Source organism: Microplitis mediator, chromosome 11 (genome assembly GCF_029852145.1).
Source record: "Microplitis mediator isolate UGA2020A chromosome 11, iyMicMedi2.1, whole genome shotgun sequence".
NCBI lineage: Eukaryota > Metazoa > Arthropoda > Insecta > Hymenoptera > Braconidae > Microplitis > Microplitis mediator.
In genome coordinates, this window is record NC_079979.1 from 9,660,700 (window position 1) to 9,677,047 (window position 16,348).

Here is a 16,348-nt window from a genome sequence, read left to right on the forward strand (position 1 = left end):
CTTCGACAGTCAGTCGCATGATTGCTAAAATCTCTATCGGTAAATATGAATTGGAAGCACTACTGGACAGTGGGAGTGAGCGCAGCTATATTTCTGAGATTGCCTACGAACAAATCAAAGAAAATCAGCTGCAAGACCTCACACCTGATCCCACTAGCACTCATGGGGTAACAATGGCTAACTCCAAGTCCACGCAAACACGTGGTGGAGCGCCATTTAAAATAAAACTTGACGGTCACGATATCATTACTTGGTTGAGTGTTTTATCTGAATTATCTACTCCAGTCATCCTTGGTCTTGATTTCTGGCAGCTAGCAGAGATTCAAGTAAATTCCAAGGATAGTACTTGGAAATTAAATACCAGTAATGTCCTTCATTCATTTTTCTCTCGGTCCGGATTCACCAATCTAACATCATTAAATGCACTTTCTTCAGTTGAACGGGCCGATCTTGAACGATTTTTAGCCCAAGAATTCGAGAAAAATAAACAGGTCAAATTGGGTTTAACACACTTAGTTCAACATCGCATTGAACTAACTGATGACACTCCGGTGCGTACCAAACCTTATCGTAGAAGTCCTCCAGTAATGAAAGCGATGCATGATAGAGTAGATGAATTACTTGCGAAGGGTTATATTCAGCCTTCGAACAGTGCTTGGGCATGTTCGCCGGTAATGGTACCGAAGAAAAACAATACTTGGCGCATGTGCATCGATTACCGGCCACTTAATAAAGTCACGAAAAAATCTGCTTATCCGTTACCGATCATGCACCGTATTTTGTCAAGTCTACAGGGTGCTAAAGTAATTTCAGTACTTGATGTCAGTGATGCCTTTCATCATGTTTTAGTTGAGCCAAATAGCCGTCAATATACAGCATTTTGCGTAGATGGACGAGGTTTATTTGAATGGATCCGGATGCCGTTTGGTCTTACAAATGCCCCCAGTACTTATCAAGAAGTCTCGGATACGGTACGACGAGAAATTGTTGATTCGTTAAAAACACAATTTTCTCACAGTGAAGCTGAAAATAAAATTTTTGCTTATCTCGACGACTGGATAATTATCAGCGATGACTTAAAAGAACATAAAATCCTCCTTCAAGCTGTCTTCGAAAGCTTCCGCAAGGCTGGAATAAAGATGAATGAGAAAAAAAGTCATTTTGGGTGCTCTGAAGTTCATTTCTTGGGCTTTATCATCAATGAAAAGGGCTTGAAACCCGATCCAGCTCGATTAGAACCGATTGCAGATTATAAACGACCCACTAACCGTAAGGAACTGCGAAGATTTAATGGATTAGTTAACTGGTACCATAAACATCTTAAAAATGTCGCACAAGTCCAAGGTCCTTTGAACAAGCTGACGAGTACTCGAGTTCCTTGGGAATGGACAGATGTTGAAGAGAAAGCTTTTGTTGAAACGAAAGAAGCTCTGTTAAAGGCTGCAACATTGTCATTACCTCACCCAGACTTACCATATCGTTTATATACCGATGCTAGCAACACTGGATTAGGTTCTGTTTTAACACAGTATGATCCAGAACTTGATCGAGAAAATTTAATTATCTGTCTGAGTCGACCTTTAAATAAAGCAGAAATGAATTACACGACAACAGAGAAAGAATGTCTTGCTGTCGTGTGGTCCTTACGGAAATTACGCGGTTACATCGAGGGTTTACCAGTCACGGTTTATACTGATCATTCCGCATTGAAATGGCTTCACTCGCTAAAAGATCCTGCAGGTAGATTAGCCAGATGGGCTATTGACATTTCTGCTTACGATATTGAAGTTGTTCACTATCGGGGTACGCAGAATGAAGCTCCAGACGCGCTTTCACGTCGATATGAAGAATCAGAGACTGCCAATTTACTCGTTTCAGATCCTAATTCTCCATCGCTGTGCGTAATTGCGCAAAATTCCGCTTGGTATGATGAAAAAGTCCGCGTTGTTCAAAAATATCCGGATAATTACCGTGAGTGGAAATATGAGAATAATAAATTGTATTTCTACCGTCCACTAGCTGTCAAGGAAATACTCGGTGAATTAAATCCCTGGAAAATTGTCTTAACTGAGCCAGAAATTCGTCCAGCTATCGAAAAAGCCCACTGCGAAGCCCAATCAGGCCATCTCGGGATCGATAAAACTTACCAACGGATACGGGATAATTTTTACTGGCCAGGAATGTTTAAAGACGTGGCATCTTACGTCTCAGCTTGTGAGACTTGTATAATGACCAAAAGTGACCAGACAAAACCGCAAGGATATATCGGCACAAGACCACCAACCCAACCTTGGTCCATTATCTCGATTGACACTATTGGTCCCTATACTCGATCAACTATGGGAAATCAATATGCTCTCGTTATTGAAGACCTTTATACACGTTATCTCGAGATCTTTCCGCTGAAACAACAATCGGGCAAAATTATAAAACATCACCTGACGGCTGTCTTTAATCATTGGGGCCCTCCTTGTCAAATTATCTCTGATAATGGCAAAGAATTTATAAATAAAGACATAATTAATTTAATTAGTCAATTTAACATAAAATTCACACCAACCCCTATCGGTCACCCCTGTGCAAATCCTGTTGAACGCTGTAATCGCACAATTAAACCTATGATTGTCGCGTTTACGAGTCAAAATCAAAAAGATTGGGATGAACATCTCGATGATTTAAAATTCGCGTACAATACCTCGGTACACACTGCCTTAGGAGTGTCACCATTCTATTTAAATCACGGACGTGACGCACGACTAATTAACGATACCGACCCTCTCGAAAATCTAGACGTATCTGACGTTACCGTTTGGCAAGCCCGAATGGACCGTGCGATCGAATTAAGACATTTTGTTGAGCAAAATATGTTGAAAGCTCGGGAACGTACGCGTAAACAAAATAAACAAAAATTCTCTCATACTCCAATAGATTTAAAAGTCGGTGATGAAGTTTACTACTTAAATAAAAAATTGAGTAAAAAAGTAGATGGTTACAGTGCTAAATTAGCACCGAAATATTCGGGACCCGCCATTGTGTCTAAAATTTTAAGTCCTCTAGTAGTTAAATTGCAAGATGATGCCGGTAACGATATTGGCACATATTATTACAATGACTTAAAAATTCCCAGACGGTCTCGAAGACGTAACTGATTATTTTCGATATATTCCAGATCACTCATCATGAAAGTGAAAATTTTTGGAGACTCGGATACCGAAGTCTCACTTCATGAGTCTGAGGGTGAAATATCCGACTCAGAAACACCATCCACTCATCCAACTACACCACCATCTGTCTCATTGTCACTTTCATTAGACACCGAATCTACATCTACATCAGAAGTACCATCTACCACTGCAACAACATCGCCAACCTCGTCACCGGCTGCACCTGTCATCACCACAACAGTCGCACCATCATCAACGTGGTCAACTGGATCAGCATCATTCGCTGGGTCCCAAAATTCGTTGCCGCCATGGCAAACTACGACTGGTCTGGAATTTAATCGACCCTCGTCAGTACTATATGCACCAAGTCCTGCTACAACACCTACGTCAGTGATGGTCGAAACACTGACCAAGTTTATGAAAGATGAGTTCGGTAAGCTCCACGCTCGTATTGATCGAGTTACAAGTCAGCGTCTTACGGCGACATCATCGGCCTCTGGGGTATCAAGATTTGATACTCAGTGGATGGAGCGTATTGACGAGAGACTCGAAGACCTCCAGCTAATCATCCAAACCAATACCGAGCAGGTTGCAGACCTACAGACACAGTTGGAATCACTAAAAACACCCCCAACTGTTCCCGAATCAAGTTCGATCAATCACCTCACGGCCCAACTCCAACAGTTATCGGAGCAAGTCCAGCAAAGTCAGCAGATGATCTCTGAATTGAAGATGCCAAGTCTGGAAGTACTCATGCAGAAGCTTCAAGCCGTCACCGTACCAACACCACCAATCACTAAAGAAATCGGTTGCCAAGCAACACAGACACCGGTTATACCTTCTACTCCAGCCAAGGTAGAATATGATATTGGTACTACCCCAAACAATAAATCGGTTTTACCGTTACTGGCCCAACAATCGTCAGCGTGTGGTCCAAATCCTGGATTTAAAATCCGTGAGGGCGCGTATCAACGTCCACTACCAGAAAATGCCAGATTTCCACCATCGTCACTGCTCGCCAGAAGAATGGCGCGTCAAGAGCTGACCGAGAAGGAAATGACGACACTGCGAGCTTCCGGTGCTATTCATAAGGACATCAAGACCAAAATCCAAATGGTAACGTTCGCCAATTCGTTACCATATTCCCAGACGACCGCAGCTCCGAAGTATCAGGTCCCACTGCAGCCAAAAGAGGCGTACCAACAATTTTTGTCTGGAATGAACACCGTATCATCGCCAAACCCTACTGCAGCGGCTCAAGATACGTCACAACAAGTCGTAATCCACAACGGTCTCCATTTTATGGATTTCAACACCTTCTGCAAGGCCATTGAAAAAATCTGCGTCACCGTCAAGCCTCGCGTATGCCACACCGAGCTCAGAGAGTCATGGACACAAACGGTAACGACGCAAGCTCAGTCGTTATATATTACGAACGCGTGTCAAAATTGTCGGCAACGGGACCATAAAATTGCCGAATGTCAGTTACCATGGCGGCCTGACATGTGTCATGTCTGCTACCAAGACCAAGTCACAACGGCAACGTGTTTCCGCCCCCATGACAAACAATACAAGGATTATATTCGGGGACGCTGTCAAGGTTGCGGTATCCCAAGTCAATTGTTCGACCCATACTGCAATGCTTGTAATGGAAGATACCCGGGGTACAAGGACTGGATCTCAGCGAAATACAGCCAGGAGGACGTAGAGCAGTTTCACCGTAGTCACCTGCGAGCAACTAAAAAATTCGAATAAAATTACCTCTTTGCGTTACCGATTTAGATGTAAATCTAAATAAACACACCGACATTCAATCATATCCATCTCATTAATTCATTTAATTATTGCCAATTGTAATAACTTTCATTTACAGCTTCAAGTCCTGTGGCAGTTGGCAGATAAACTACAAAAAAAAAAAAAAAAAAAAAAAAGAGAATTTTTTTTTACAGCCTAGGGGTTGCTGGAAATTAAATATTTCAAACGACGTTTTTTTATATACCTAGCATTAAGTTAAAATATTTCACAAATTATTTTATTTATTTTGTCAGGAGTAATTATTGATCCAGGTCGAAGTCCCAGGATTGAGGTGGGCCTGAAATTTGGTGGCTGGACGCAGATATTTGGCCACAGTATTCTCAGCGGCTTGCGATCGACTTAAGAATTCCAATCTGGCAATTTACTTGCAATACTGGCGATTGACCAGCAATGATCTTTTTACTTTTAACTGGCAATTTACTTGCAATACTGGTGGTTGACCAGCAATGTTCCTCTTACTTTCTCTGGCAAGATTCTTACAACTAAAAATTCGTTTCGAATACTGGCAAGTCACTTGCAACCCCCGGGCGATTTATTCGCACCGTTGTAAATAGCGTGATGTAAATATTTTTTTTTATTATTTTGTATTATTATTACAGTCAGACAACCTAGACGGGAATCCAAAGGGGTAACCTTGGCTTGGTGGGGGGGATTGAGACAATGTGAATTGTCCTTCATCACTCTCAGCCTTGCGGTTCCCGCTTTGATCTGTCTCGTTGCCGTCTGACGTTGATGTCATAGTGCCGTGGTCACATGACAGCTCGTCACGTCGACGCATGTCTGTCTGAAGGAAGTGGGGACAGAGTCAGGAGGCTAGCCCTATGCCCAAAATTTATCGAACTTCACTTCGATCCTGGATCAATTAGCGTTCAGACGTCTCTATTATTCAGTATTAATTATTAATCAGGCAATCTACTTGCAATATTAGCGTACTTTACATTTTGTAAAATTTATATTTCGTTCTGGCAATTACCTTGCAAAATAGTATCTTTTATATTGTTTATTAGTTCTTAGTTATAATTAAACTTTAAGCATATAAAATATTATACGTTACCGGCGACCTATTCGCGGTAATATTATTAAATTAAATAATAAAATCAGTGTGATAAGGATTCATTCCACGTGATCACTACTGCGTATCCTGCGTGCCAGCCAGGACCACGATTATTCTGTATTCTGCGTGAACTCTTATTGTAAGTAATTGAATTTATTATAATTGGCAATAAACTTGCGCATTGTCCTAATAATTTCCTTATTGTATTCATCACCTTATTCTATCCCTATCTTACTATACTGGTGAGATTATTTAATACGATAAATTACTATTAATTAAGTTAGAAATAATAAGTAAATTAGCTGTAAGAAAGCAGCATAAAAATTATCAGCCGTGAGGTAAGTTGATAAGCTTTTTTATATACGTTGCCGAGTTTGAATAAGTGCGGGTCTTTGCTTTGCAAGAACCCCAGCCCACTGCTCTGTCCAGCATAAAAATAAAATTTGTTAGAGGCCAGCCTAAGCCAGGGTTCAACTCGCGAATTCTGGTGGCTGCTGGTAAAAATCGCGAAGATAATAAGCGATTTGTCTCAATACTTATATAATAAAATATTATAATAAATAAATGCGCTTTAATAGCTAGGAGGTGTTGTTAAAGTCACGGCGAAATGGGAAAGCGCGCGCAGCGATTCACGTTTGAATCGCTACGTGACAATACAACTAATGTAATGCGATATTTATGTGCAGCTGTATAGCGCCTAATGAAACTACAATAAAATGTATTGCTTTCTGAACTAAAATATATCTATCTAATATTTGTTCATTAGTATTAGACGGATAGGCGTCAGCTCACGCGTCACAAAATTGAAACTTGTTTTTTGTGTTCTAAATTTTTTTTTGCCATTTTTTGTAAATTTTTTAATTTTTTTGTCATTTCTTTGCATTTGCTGAGTCACCAACGCAAAAATTTGAGAAAAGTCCAGAAAAAATAATTTTTTCATTTTGATTATGATTACACTATTAAAGGAACAAAACTTGCTCCTTTAATTGTTTAGCTAAACTTTGATCGATGATTTCCAAAAAACGGTTTGATAGATCAATTTAAAAATTTACAGGGGTCTTGGAGGTACATTAAGCTAAAAAATTCCCTGGCAACATTATTTTGCTTATTGATATTTGCAGAGTAGCGGTTGATTTACTAAAAAAACAAAAAAAGTCATTTTTTTGTACTTATTTCTAATGAATGTTAAAAATAAAAAAAATTTTTTTTTCAAAAAAATGATGGCAGGGTCTTGGAGGGAATTTATTCAAGTTTTTAACGCCGCCGTTGAACTTTCTGTGCGATCATTGGTACCTGAAATATCGAAGATCAAAGCCAAAAGGATCATTTTCTGTTTGACGGCTGATATCTCTGCGACAAATCGTCTTACGAGGTTATAAAAAAACCAAATTGAAGCTGAATAAATTTGCTAAACGAGCTATACATTCGTTTAGTTGAAAGAATTTTTCCGCGGTCCGTGGGCTCTTCGAAAAAAAAAAAAAATTTAGAAATTTTTTGTCTCGCGGTATTTCTCACGTTTGCGCAATAACCGGAGCTTTTAAAAAATTTTGAAAAAAATGCACCAAAACTAGAGATTTTAAGCTATAAAATGCTTTTTTTAAAATCTCGATACGATTATTTTTCACCAAGTTATAGCCTTCCAAAAATCTCTAAAAAATTCATAAAATTTTTCTGCTCCTTTAATTTTTTGCATTAGTGTATTAAAAGTTCTGAAATTTATTTCAAATCTTGCATTAAAAGGCCTATTCCATTTACTACATAATATAGTAGAAGATAGGGATGTACGAAGGGCTTGCATACCAAAACGGGCGTGAAAAGGGTCTTTTGTGAAAAGAACACAGACTTTGTTCTCGTTGTATTGATTAATCAATTATTTACTTGGTCACGGCGAGATTTGTTTAATTACGTGAATGGCTGAGAGCTCCAACACTTACTTTTCACCTGTGTATAGACCAGATACCTAATGCACGGATCTCATCGGCGTGTGTCAAGTAGTATAACTAAGTAGAAAATCAAAATCTATTACTCCACCTACTTTTTAGAGACTTTGCATATCTAACGGCTGCACCATGATTTCATGTAATTAATTACTTTGCAAACTTCATAGCTTCATCTCACTCTAACCTTCTTATTTCGCAATATATCCTTCCAGAACTGTCTTATCAACTGTCACTTTTGGTACATGGGTCAACAATATATTTTAACCCATTTTACCCTTTTCGGGTGAGTAAAGATTTCTGACAATCTGTTTGGATTTGACGTAGTGACTCAGTGAGTGAGACATTAGGTTATCCATTGATTGAGGTACGGCCTGGATAGGTCTATTTTGGTAGCCCCATAAAGTAACAAACACAAGTTTTATTTAACTTCGGTCCAATGGCGCCTAAAATGGGGCCCATTAGGGAATTACCGGTGACAGTATATACTTTATCAGTCCATTTATACGAATAATTTGGCTATAAGTTGCGGCGTCGCCAAATCCTACACTGTCCATTGCCTCAAATATAACGTAAACTTCGTTACAATAATATAAATAATTTCGTAATTCCATAAATAAAAATTTGAGTCAAAAATCAATATATCTAACATTTCTAGCATTCCTTCCGTTAACCATCAGCATATGTGTGGAAAAATTGCATGGCAAAAAACATCATTGTAACGTTGCCAGTTTCCGGCCCTTTCGTCAACTAGCATCGCTGAATACTTATAAATTTCGTAGAAACACACACTATTCACGCAAACTTTCTTAAAATATCATCCAAATAGATAAAGACATTATTTCAAATGAAATATTGCATACAACCAGATAATAAATTATTTCTCTTACAATGTCGATAAAAATAGTACAACAAACCACAACAATGCCGTAATTAATAAATCTACTAATTACATGTAAAACTTGATTTAGCAAACCCGAAAGTGAATAAATAATATAACCATAAAAAATTGCATTAAAACGGTTATAGTCAATCCATAGACTCCTGCTCAATTAGACCTACAAAATACTTTCCCAGACATATCTGACTAAATTACCTCGTCAGCGAGCATTCGAATAACCACAAAATACAGCGCTGTCTTACGATTCTAAATGATATGGTGTCTGTACATATCATCCATTTAGTGCACATTCCAAAAGCAGAAAATAAAGAATTTTTCATCACAGCTATTTGCCGACCATTCAACTCCACGAACTTACACTACCACTGGAAAAGAATGATTGACAGTGGGCTGTAAAGAAGTTAAGGGGGTACCTTGAAGGATATCGTTTCACGGTGATTACGGATCATGCTAGCTTAACATGGCTTAAAAATATTAAGGACCCCAGAGGTAAACTCGCAAGATGGGCAATGGAGGGTTTGAACTACCCTATAACCATGATACACAGATCAGAAACAGGAAAAGAAACTCTGGATGCTCTCTATCTCGAAAATACATAGCTCCAGACACTATCATTGACAGAACACTATCTTATATGGCGTAACGAGTCATTACTACTGATTAGAAAACAAAAAAATTCAAGGAAGTACAATCGTGTCCAGACCGATTTTTACAATCGGAAATAGATATAGACCAGATATTTTATCATCAAGAGCGACCACCCTTCAACTATGTGGAGGAAGCTACAGAAAATTGGAAATCGGTTGCACCAGAATCAGATTGATCAAATGTACTCAAGATAATAATTGAGTATTTGACATCTAGACTTTAAGAAATACATAAAACTTACGATCATTTGACCACTCTATATTATTACCCTGGTATGTACAGGGATACCACGAAATATGTGTCAAACTACACCGAGTGTTTGATACTAAAACAGGACACAACTCTATCGAACGTCTTGGGACAACGTCGACCGATTACAGAATTATGGGAATGTGTATCATTTAATACTGCGGGACCATTACTTAAATCCACCAGACAAAAAATCCATATCCTTGTCCTATGTGATGTTCAACCACGGTGTTCAAAGTTTGAATAAGTTGATGAACTGATGGGTAAAAAAGTCGCAGACTTTTTACGTCACATTTTCAGTAGGTGAGGATGGCTGCGTGTCTTAATATCATACAAACGAACAAAATTTTGTAACAAAGATATAGATAGAGTCATAATCAAATGATTATGCCATCGAACATGAACATTCACCACCTTATTGCCCACAAGCAAATCCTATTAATCGAATAAACCAGAACCCAAAATTATAAATTGAGACGTTCCTGACTGACAACCACTATAAATAGGATGACCAATTATCAGAACTAACATAAACATACAACATTTCCATACACAGTTCATTAAATTGCAGTCCAGTGTATTTGAATTATAGAAGAGATCCGCGATATCTAGAATAATTGCGCAGCAAATCATTGAACATGCGTGTGAAATCGACCCCAGCATGATGATAGATTTTATCGCTTTTTGATGAAAACAAACATTAACCAGAGTCAAATTTCTCAAGCGGAAGCTCAGAAATCTGAACTAGCACAAATGACACTACCCATAGGTGCTGAAGTGTATATAAAATTAAAATCGCTTAGTAAGAAAGCAGAAGTCTTTGCTAGCAAGATCGCGCCTGTGCACAAAAGCCCATATTTTAAACACAGCTGTAAATCACCATCTTTCATTAATATTTCAGCTTACAAGATATCGTACTAGACTCGTTGAAAGTTTCTGATTTCTTGAAGTTCCTAGACACACCACTCGTAATGAAACTGAATTTAAGATCTAATGTAATTTATTCTATTACAGATAATTACTTTAGCAATTTTGTAACCCTAGAACTACAATCCGGGGTAAATATCTACCCTAGGTAAACTTTGGACTATGATTTTAAGTTAGCCAGTGACATTTTTGACTGAAGACCTATAACATAATTTAGTTCAAGGTTCTACAAATAGGGTGAAGTCACAAAAACCTTCAGTTTCTTGCTTACTGTGACGGCATAAAGACTTCAAGCTCATGTGGGCTTGATATCCACCCCGGTTTAAAGTTCTTGTTAGTGTTTTGTGGAGGTAAGTTCTTTTTTAATTTCTGATTAATATAAATTTAATTCAGGTTTCGTTACCTCATTTTACAATAAAACCATACATACATAATTTTCGGTGATGATTTTCAAATTTGAAGTACCCACACAACAGGAATAACAAAAAAATTTATATGCATTTCTTTTTTTTGTTTGGCAGATGATGGCAAAAAGATGCAATTTAAGAAGTGTCGATTGACTGGCGAAAACTTTAACAGAATCCGAGACTTCCAGAGAATCATAGTAATCGACTGTATTTGAATAAGTCAAATCGGAACTGTGCTTTTAAATTTTTTTTTCAGTATCAAATTTCGCTTTTTTTACATTTTTAAGACAGAAACTAAAATATATCCTTGAAAATCAAGATTTCATCAATTATAATTCAACTTTACCATCGATTGGATTGCAAATTTCTAAGTTATTGCTTTCACCCCGATTTTCGAAAACCGAGTTTTCATCAGATGTCGACGTTTTGAGGTCCTAGGAAGCTATTATGACTATTTTTAAAGGTGGCAATCGAAAAACCTTGTTGGCCATCAACTTTCCTTAAGATTTCAATCATTTGATCAAGTAGACTCGAAAATATTTGCGAACATATTCTTTGAGCTCGGAAACAGCGAAGAGTTTTGGGCTGGTCAGCAGGGCCAACCGACGAACAAATTTTTTTTTCAATTTATAAAGTCCGAAATGAATAGAATTTTTCGGCACAACATTATGACGGTAATATTTTTCTCGTAGCCTTCTGTGCACTTTTTGAAATCCCGTTTAAAATCGGTTGCTAAGAGAAATAGTTATAAATGTTTGTTTCTTAAATGGTGGTTTGGCCGGTTTTCAGTACTATCAGCTATTTAAATCGATTCTTAACGAACTCAACCCAGATACAATTGAATTTGTGTATCACAATTCTTCTTGGCATAAAAAAACAAAAAAAAAATCCAATGCTCATGACTCAGATTACTGCATTCAGACCGTTTTTACGAGCAATATCCCGTGGGGTAAGTATTTACTCGCGTTTGTAGTTTGCAGGTTAAAAAAATAAATTTGTAGTTCTAGGGTTAAGCTGACGTCTTTTGGGACTTACGGTAGTACACCAGGGCTACAACATATCATCGGCAAGAACTAGTACAACTACTAGTAATAACACTTATTACAACAACCCTGCGTTCAAAGCCCCATCACACATTAGACTTGATATCCCCACGGAAGAAACAGATTTGATTTCTATTGGCACGATAGTTAAACCCAATTTGGCAACAGTAATCTACCGTCAGCGAACGACTAGATTAATTCACACGTATAAAGCAAACAAACGATCAGGACCAACACCAGCACTACCACCAGCTCTTGCTCTGACACCACTAATTGTCAAAGTCAGAGCTACCATCGGTCTTATGAAGTTTGAAGAGGATGTAGACATCGTGTCTGCATGTTAACCAGCAGAATGACAATACCTTTAGTGAGCTTTGCAAGCATCAGTGCCATCAACCAAAGAAGTAGTGAATCAAACCATCGGGACCCGCCTAATGGAGTTTGCCGCGCCAGGATGTCAGAAATGTAAATAATCGTGGCCTAAAAATGTGATTTAAGAGCTCACACATACCAGCCATGCTCGAATAAATTAGTAGAAGATCCATTCTGCTCGAATTGCCGTCAAATAGGACATACCAATAATGACTGTCCATTCATGTTGAATGACGATAGTAAACTTGAGCAGATTCATGGGTTTTGCTCACATTGTAAAACACAGTTCCCATTCTACTTCTTCCGATGTGTACAATGCAAACCTCGAGTGGACATCGACAAGATATAACCTGGACCACAGAACATCTTACCACCGTAAGCCACTGGAGTGCGTCAGTCTTGAGTGGACTAGCTATCAATAACATTGACCAGAAAATTAGCTGATCGTAGGCTGATGAGAAAAAATAACAATTCACATCGGTATAGTAATTAAGATAAATAATTCATTGTTACCAGTTTTTACCAGACTATAGCTCAAATTAAAAAAAAATATATACAATAAAGAATAGAATATTGCAAGAGTTCAAAAGAGAAATGAATCGTTTATTTGAGAAACCCCATAAGTGATGTTTTTTACGAAATTGGGTTTTTTGCATTTTTGGGTTCTTTGGATGTCCCTCCAAAGAAATCAATCAAAATATGCATCAAATCAGCGTTTAAAAAACAATTAACGGGTTGACAACAATTTCATTTAATTGAGAAACCCCATAAGTCAATGACTCAAATCAACATATGCAGTTTCACTTTTACAAAAATAACTTTCTTTTTTTTTTACTTCAAATTCGCGCTTTTTTGGGAAATTAATTTCAAATGTTGTTTTATTGTTGACTGTTATAAGACTAATTAAAATGTTCAAATTAATTATAATTTTTGAGTTTTAGAGTTCAAATACATATTTAATACTTTATTTTATCAGTGTAATAATGATTTGAGTGGAAACATTGAAAGAAACAATGATTTAACTTTTTTTTTCGTGTGGTTAAGAAACCCCATAATTAAATCAACTTTAAATAATTTTTTTAAGTAGTTTCAGTTAAAAAATTAAATTTTTCTTGTTGGAATCTTTTTCAGAGACGCTAAATTCATTCTATTCAATTATTTATTTATCATTTTAATGTCAAGTTTTTCCGAAAAAATGTTTTTTGTGTTTCCTGAAAAATTTCGTTTTCTTGACTTATGGGGTTTCTCAGCTAAACGATTCAAATGACTAATTGAAATAAGGAATTGTTTAATTATTCAACAATTTTAGTTGAAGAAAAAATCTCAAAATTATCACTTTTTGAATGAAAATATTATTATTTTAGTTTATTCATATTTCCCTGCCTAAAAAAAAAACGGAAATCGTACAGGATAAATATTCTGAACTTGTCGCATATATAATATAATCACTCAGAATAAGACATAGAAAAAAAAGAATAAATGAATGAATAAATTAAAATTTCTTACAAATTTTAACTAGTATTTTAATTATGTCCATAGTAATGTGTTTAGTATTACTAAAAGTATCATGAAATAACATATATTATCTAAGTTACATTTTAAAAATATAATGTCTACATTTTTTTGCGAAAATAGAGAAAGAAAGAAAAACAATTATACCAGATGTGTAGTATACTGTGATAGTAAAAGAGAGACTGCAGATAAAATCAACAATGACCACACTAACTTGCTAAGTCTGACAAAGATAGAAATAACTCAAATTAAAAGAAATAGACAGCAAGAGTGATTCTAATATTTTAGTGATGTTCACAGGCTTAGTAGTTAGTCATTATTTTGAATAATATGTTTATTATTGTCGATTATTATGCAATGTGTATTATTTGTAATTTATTATTTCTATTTACAATTATTTATTTTTAATTTTGTAACTAGGGAAATCACGGCTATCCAATTAAAGTATGTGACTTGCTATTTGGAGTTTTTAACCCCAACTAGCAGTCAAGGCGGAGAGTGTAACGAAGTTCAGAAAAGTCACATGGGAACAAGCTGTGCTTTCCCTAATTACCTTTCGATTGTAAGAGATGTTGTTATTTTCAAATTTTCTTACCCTCGCTACCGGAATTATTGTACCGGACCGGGGACTGCTGTGCTATGAATGCTCGATTAACTATAGTAAAGTTAGTTATATTCTGACCGAAAGTAAGTTCTGACAGCCCACTGTAGCACCACTGGGGCTTCTGCTCTAATACAGTACCAGAGCTATACTAGTATCGTACACAGAGACATGTGTATTCAGTTTTACATAACCTAAACCTAGGTCGCAGAGGCAACCGAAGGGTTTTCGCGTGGCTCAGGTGATCACTCAAGTTGAGCATGATTCTGTACGCTTGGCGTGGTCTGAAGATCTAGTAATTGGTAAAATTGGCGTTTCATCGATCACCGGAACTTCGTCCACTCCGAAAAAAACTGTACTGGAATGGGTTTTTTCTGTGATTTCCCTTTTTCGCTACACTCCCACAGCAAAAGTGGGGTATAGGGCGTCACCGTAATGATGCAGTATAGTATAAGTACAAGCTGGGCCACAGCTGCACAATGAAGGCAGAAGAAGAAGTAAAAAAGTTCACGATATAACGATGAAAGTGTAAAAGGCCAAAAAGGCTATACACTGCAAAAATTAATAAAAAAACAAAACAATTATAACCTAATCCTTAATAGTAGTATAATTGAGTAAATTGGCAGTATTCTATTTATTCAGACTTGATTACCCGCAGTCGGCAATACGTACCCCCCTGCATATACCTCTCTGTATAGTTTCTCCTGTCTGAACATGATCACGTATATCCCCGGATGGTGAATGGCCAACAGACAACAACGTTATACCAGAACATCTGCTGCAATCCAAGCAATCGGAAATGAATCCGGTTGGGCCAGAGTTGACATCGACTCAGACATCGCGAGATTTGTTCACCTGCGTGAAGTGCAGAGAGCTTTAATTACTTTCCATATTTCTTAGCTTCACCTCACTCCAACCTCCTTATTCCTCATTATATCCTTCTTTACCTGTCTCATCACCTGTCACTTTTGGTATATGGGCCCACCGTATATCCTGACTCATTTTATCTTATTTGGGTAAATGAAGATTCCCGACAGTACGTTCGGCTTCAACGTACTGATCTTGTGAGTGGGTCACTAGGTGAACAATGAAATAAGGTACGGGCTGTATGGATTTATTCCAGTAGCCTCATACAGTAACGAAAACACGATTGAATCATGTTCATTTCAACCTTTATTGTGCAATTAAAGTTATTTGGAAAGTAGTGAGAAATCATGCAACGTTATCTATCTAAAAAATGTTAGTTTGATTAGTCTTTTTGCCCATTTCCTTTATTGTAAACAAAACACTCTTATATTGTAAATGTATCCATCAAATATATGTATATGGGCAGATCCATTAATTCTCGACGAAAGTGTGCGCACTCAGGTCAACGATTTTGATGCCGATTATTTCCTCAAAAGTACACCTTAAAAAAAGACGATCCTATAAATTTGGACCCGATATATTCAAATCTGGCCGCTGGAGAATTTTTTGAATTTTTAAAAAAGTCGATTTTTCACTGATTTTCGAATATTTGTATCTCAGCTTCTATATAACTTAAAGACTCCTGCCCAACGGCATTTTTCTCAGTAGACTCTCTACTTTTAAGAAAAAAATAAGTATTTAGTCTAAACTCAAATAGGGCTTAGCTGACAGCCTCTAACTAACGAACTGTTTTGGTTAAATTTTACCTATTTGTAAAACACTAGTATACGTACAGTGTTCGAAGTTGAGGA

At 37.1% G+C, this 16,348-nt stretch overlaps 1 long non-coding RNA gene across 1 annotated transcript; it reads right to left on the minus strand.

Annotated features, from left to right (window-relative positions):
• Window positions 1-14,139: 14,139 nt before the first annotated feature.
• On the minus strand, window positions 14,140-16,118 carry LOC130677081 (uncharacterized). The gene is made up of 3 exons (XR_008991527.1): window positions 15,578-16,118; window positions 15,317-15,485; window positions 14,140-15,182 (listed from the first exon to the last, which is right to left on the minus strand). It is a non-coding gene; the product is annotated as an uncharacterized LOC130677081 (long non-coding RNA).
• Window positions 16,119-16,348: the final 230 nt, after the last annotated feature.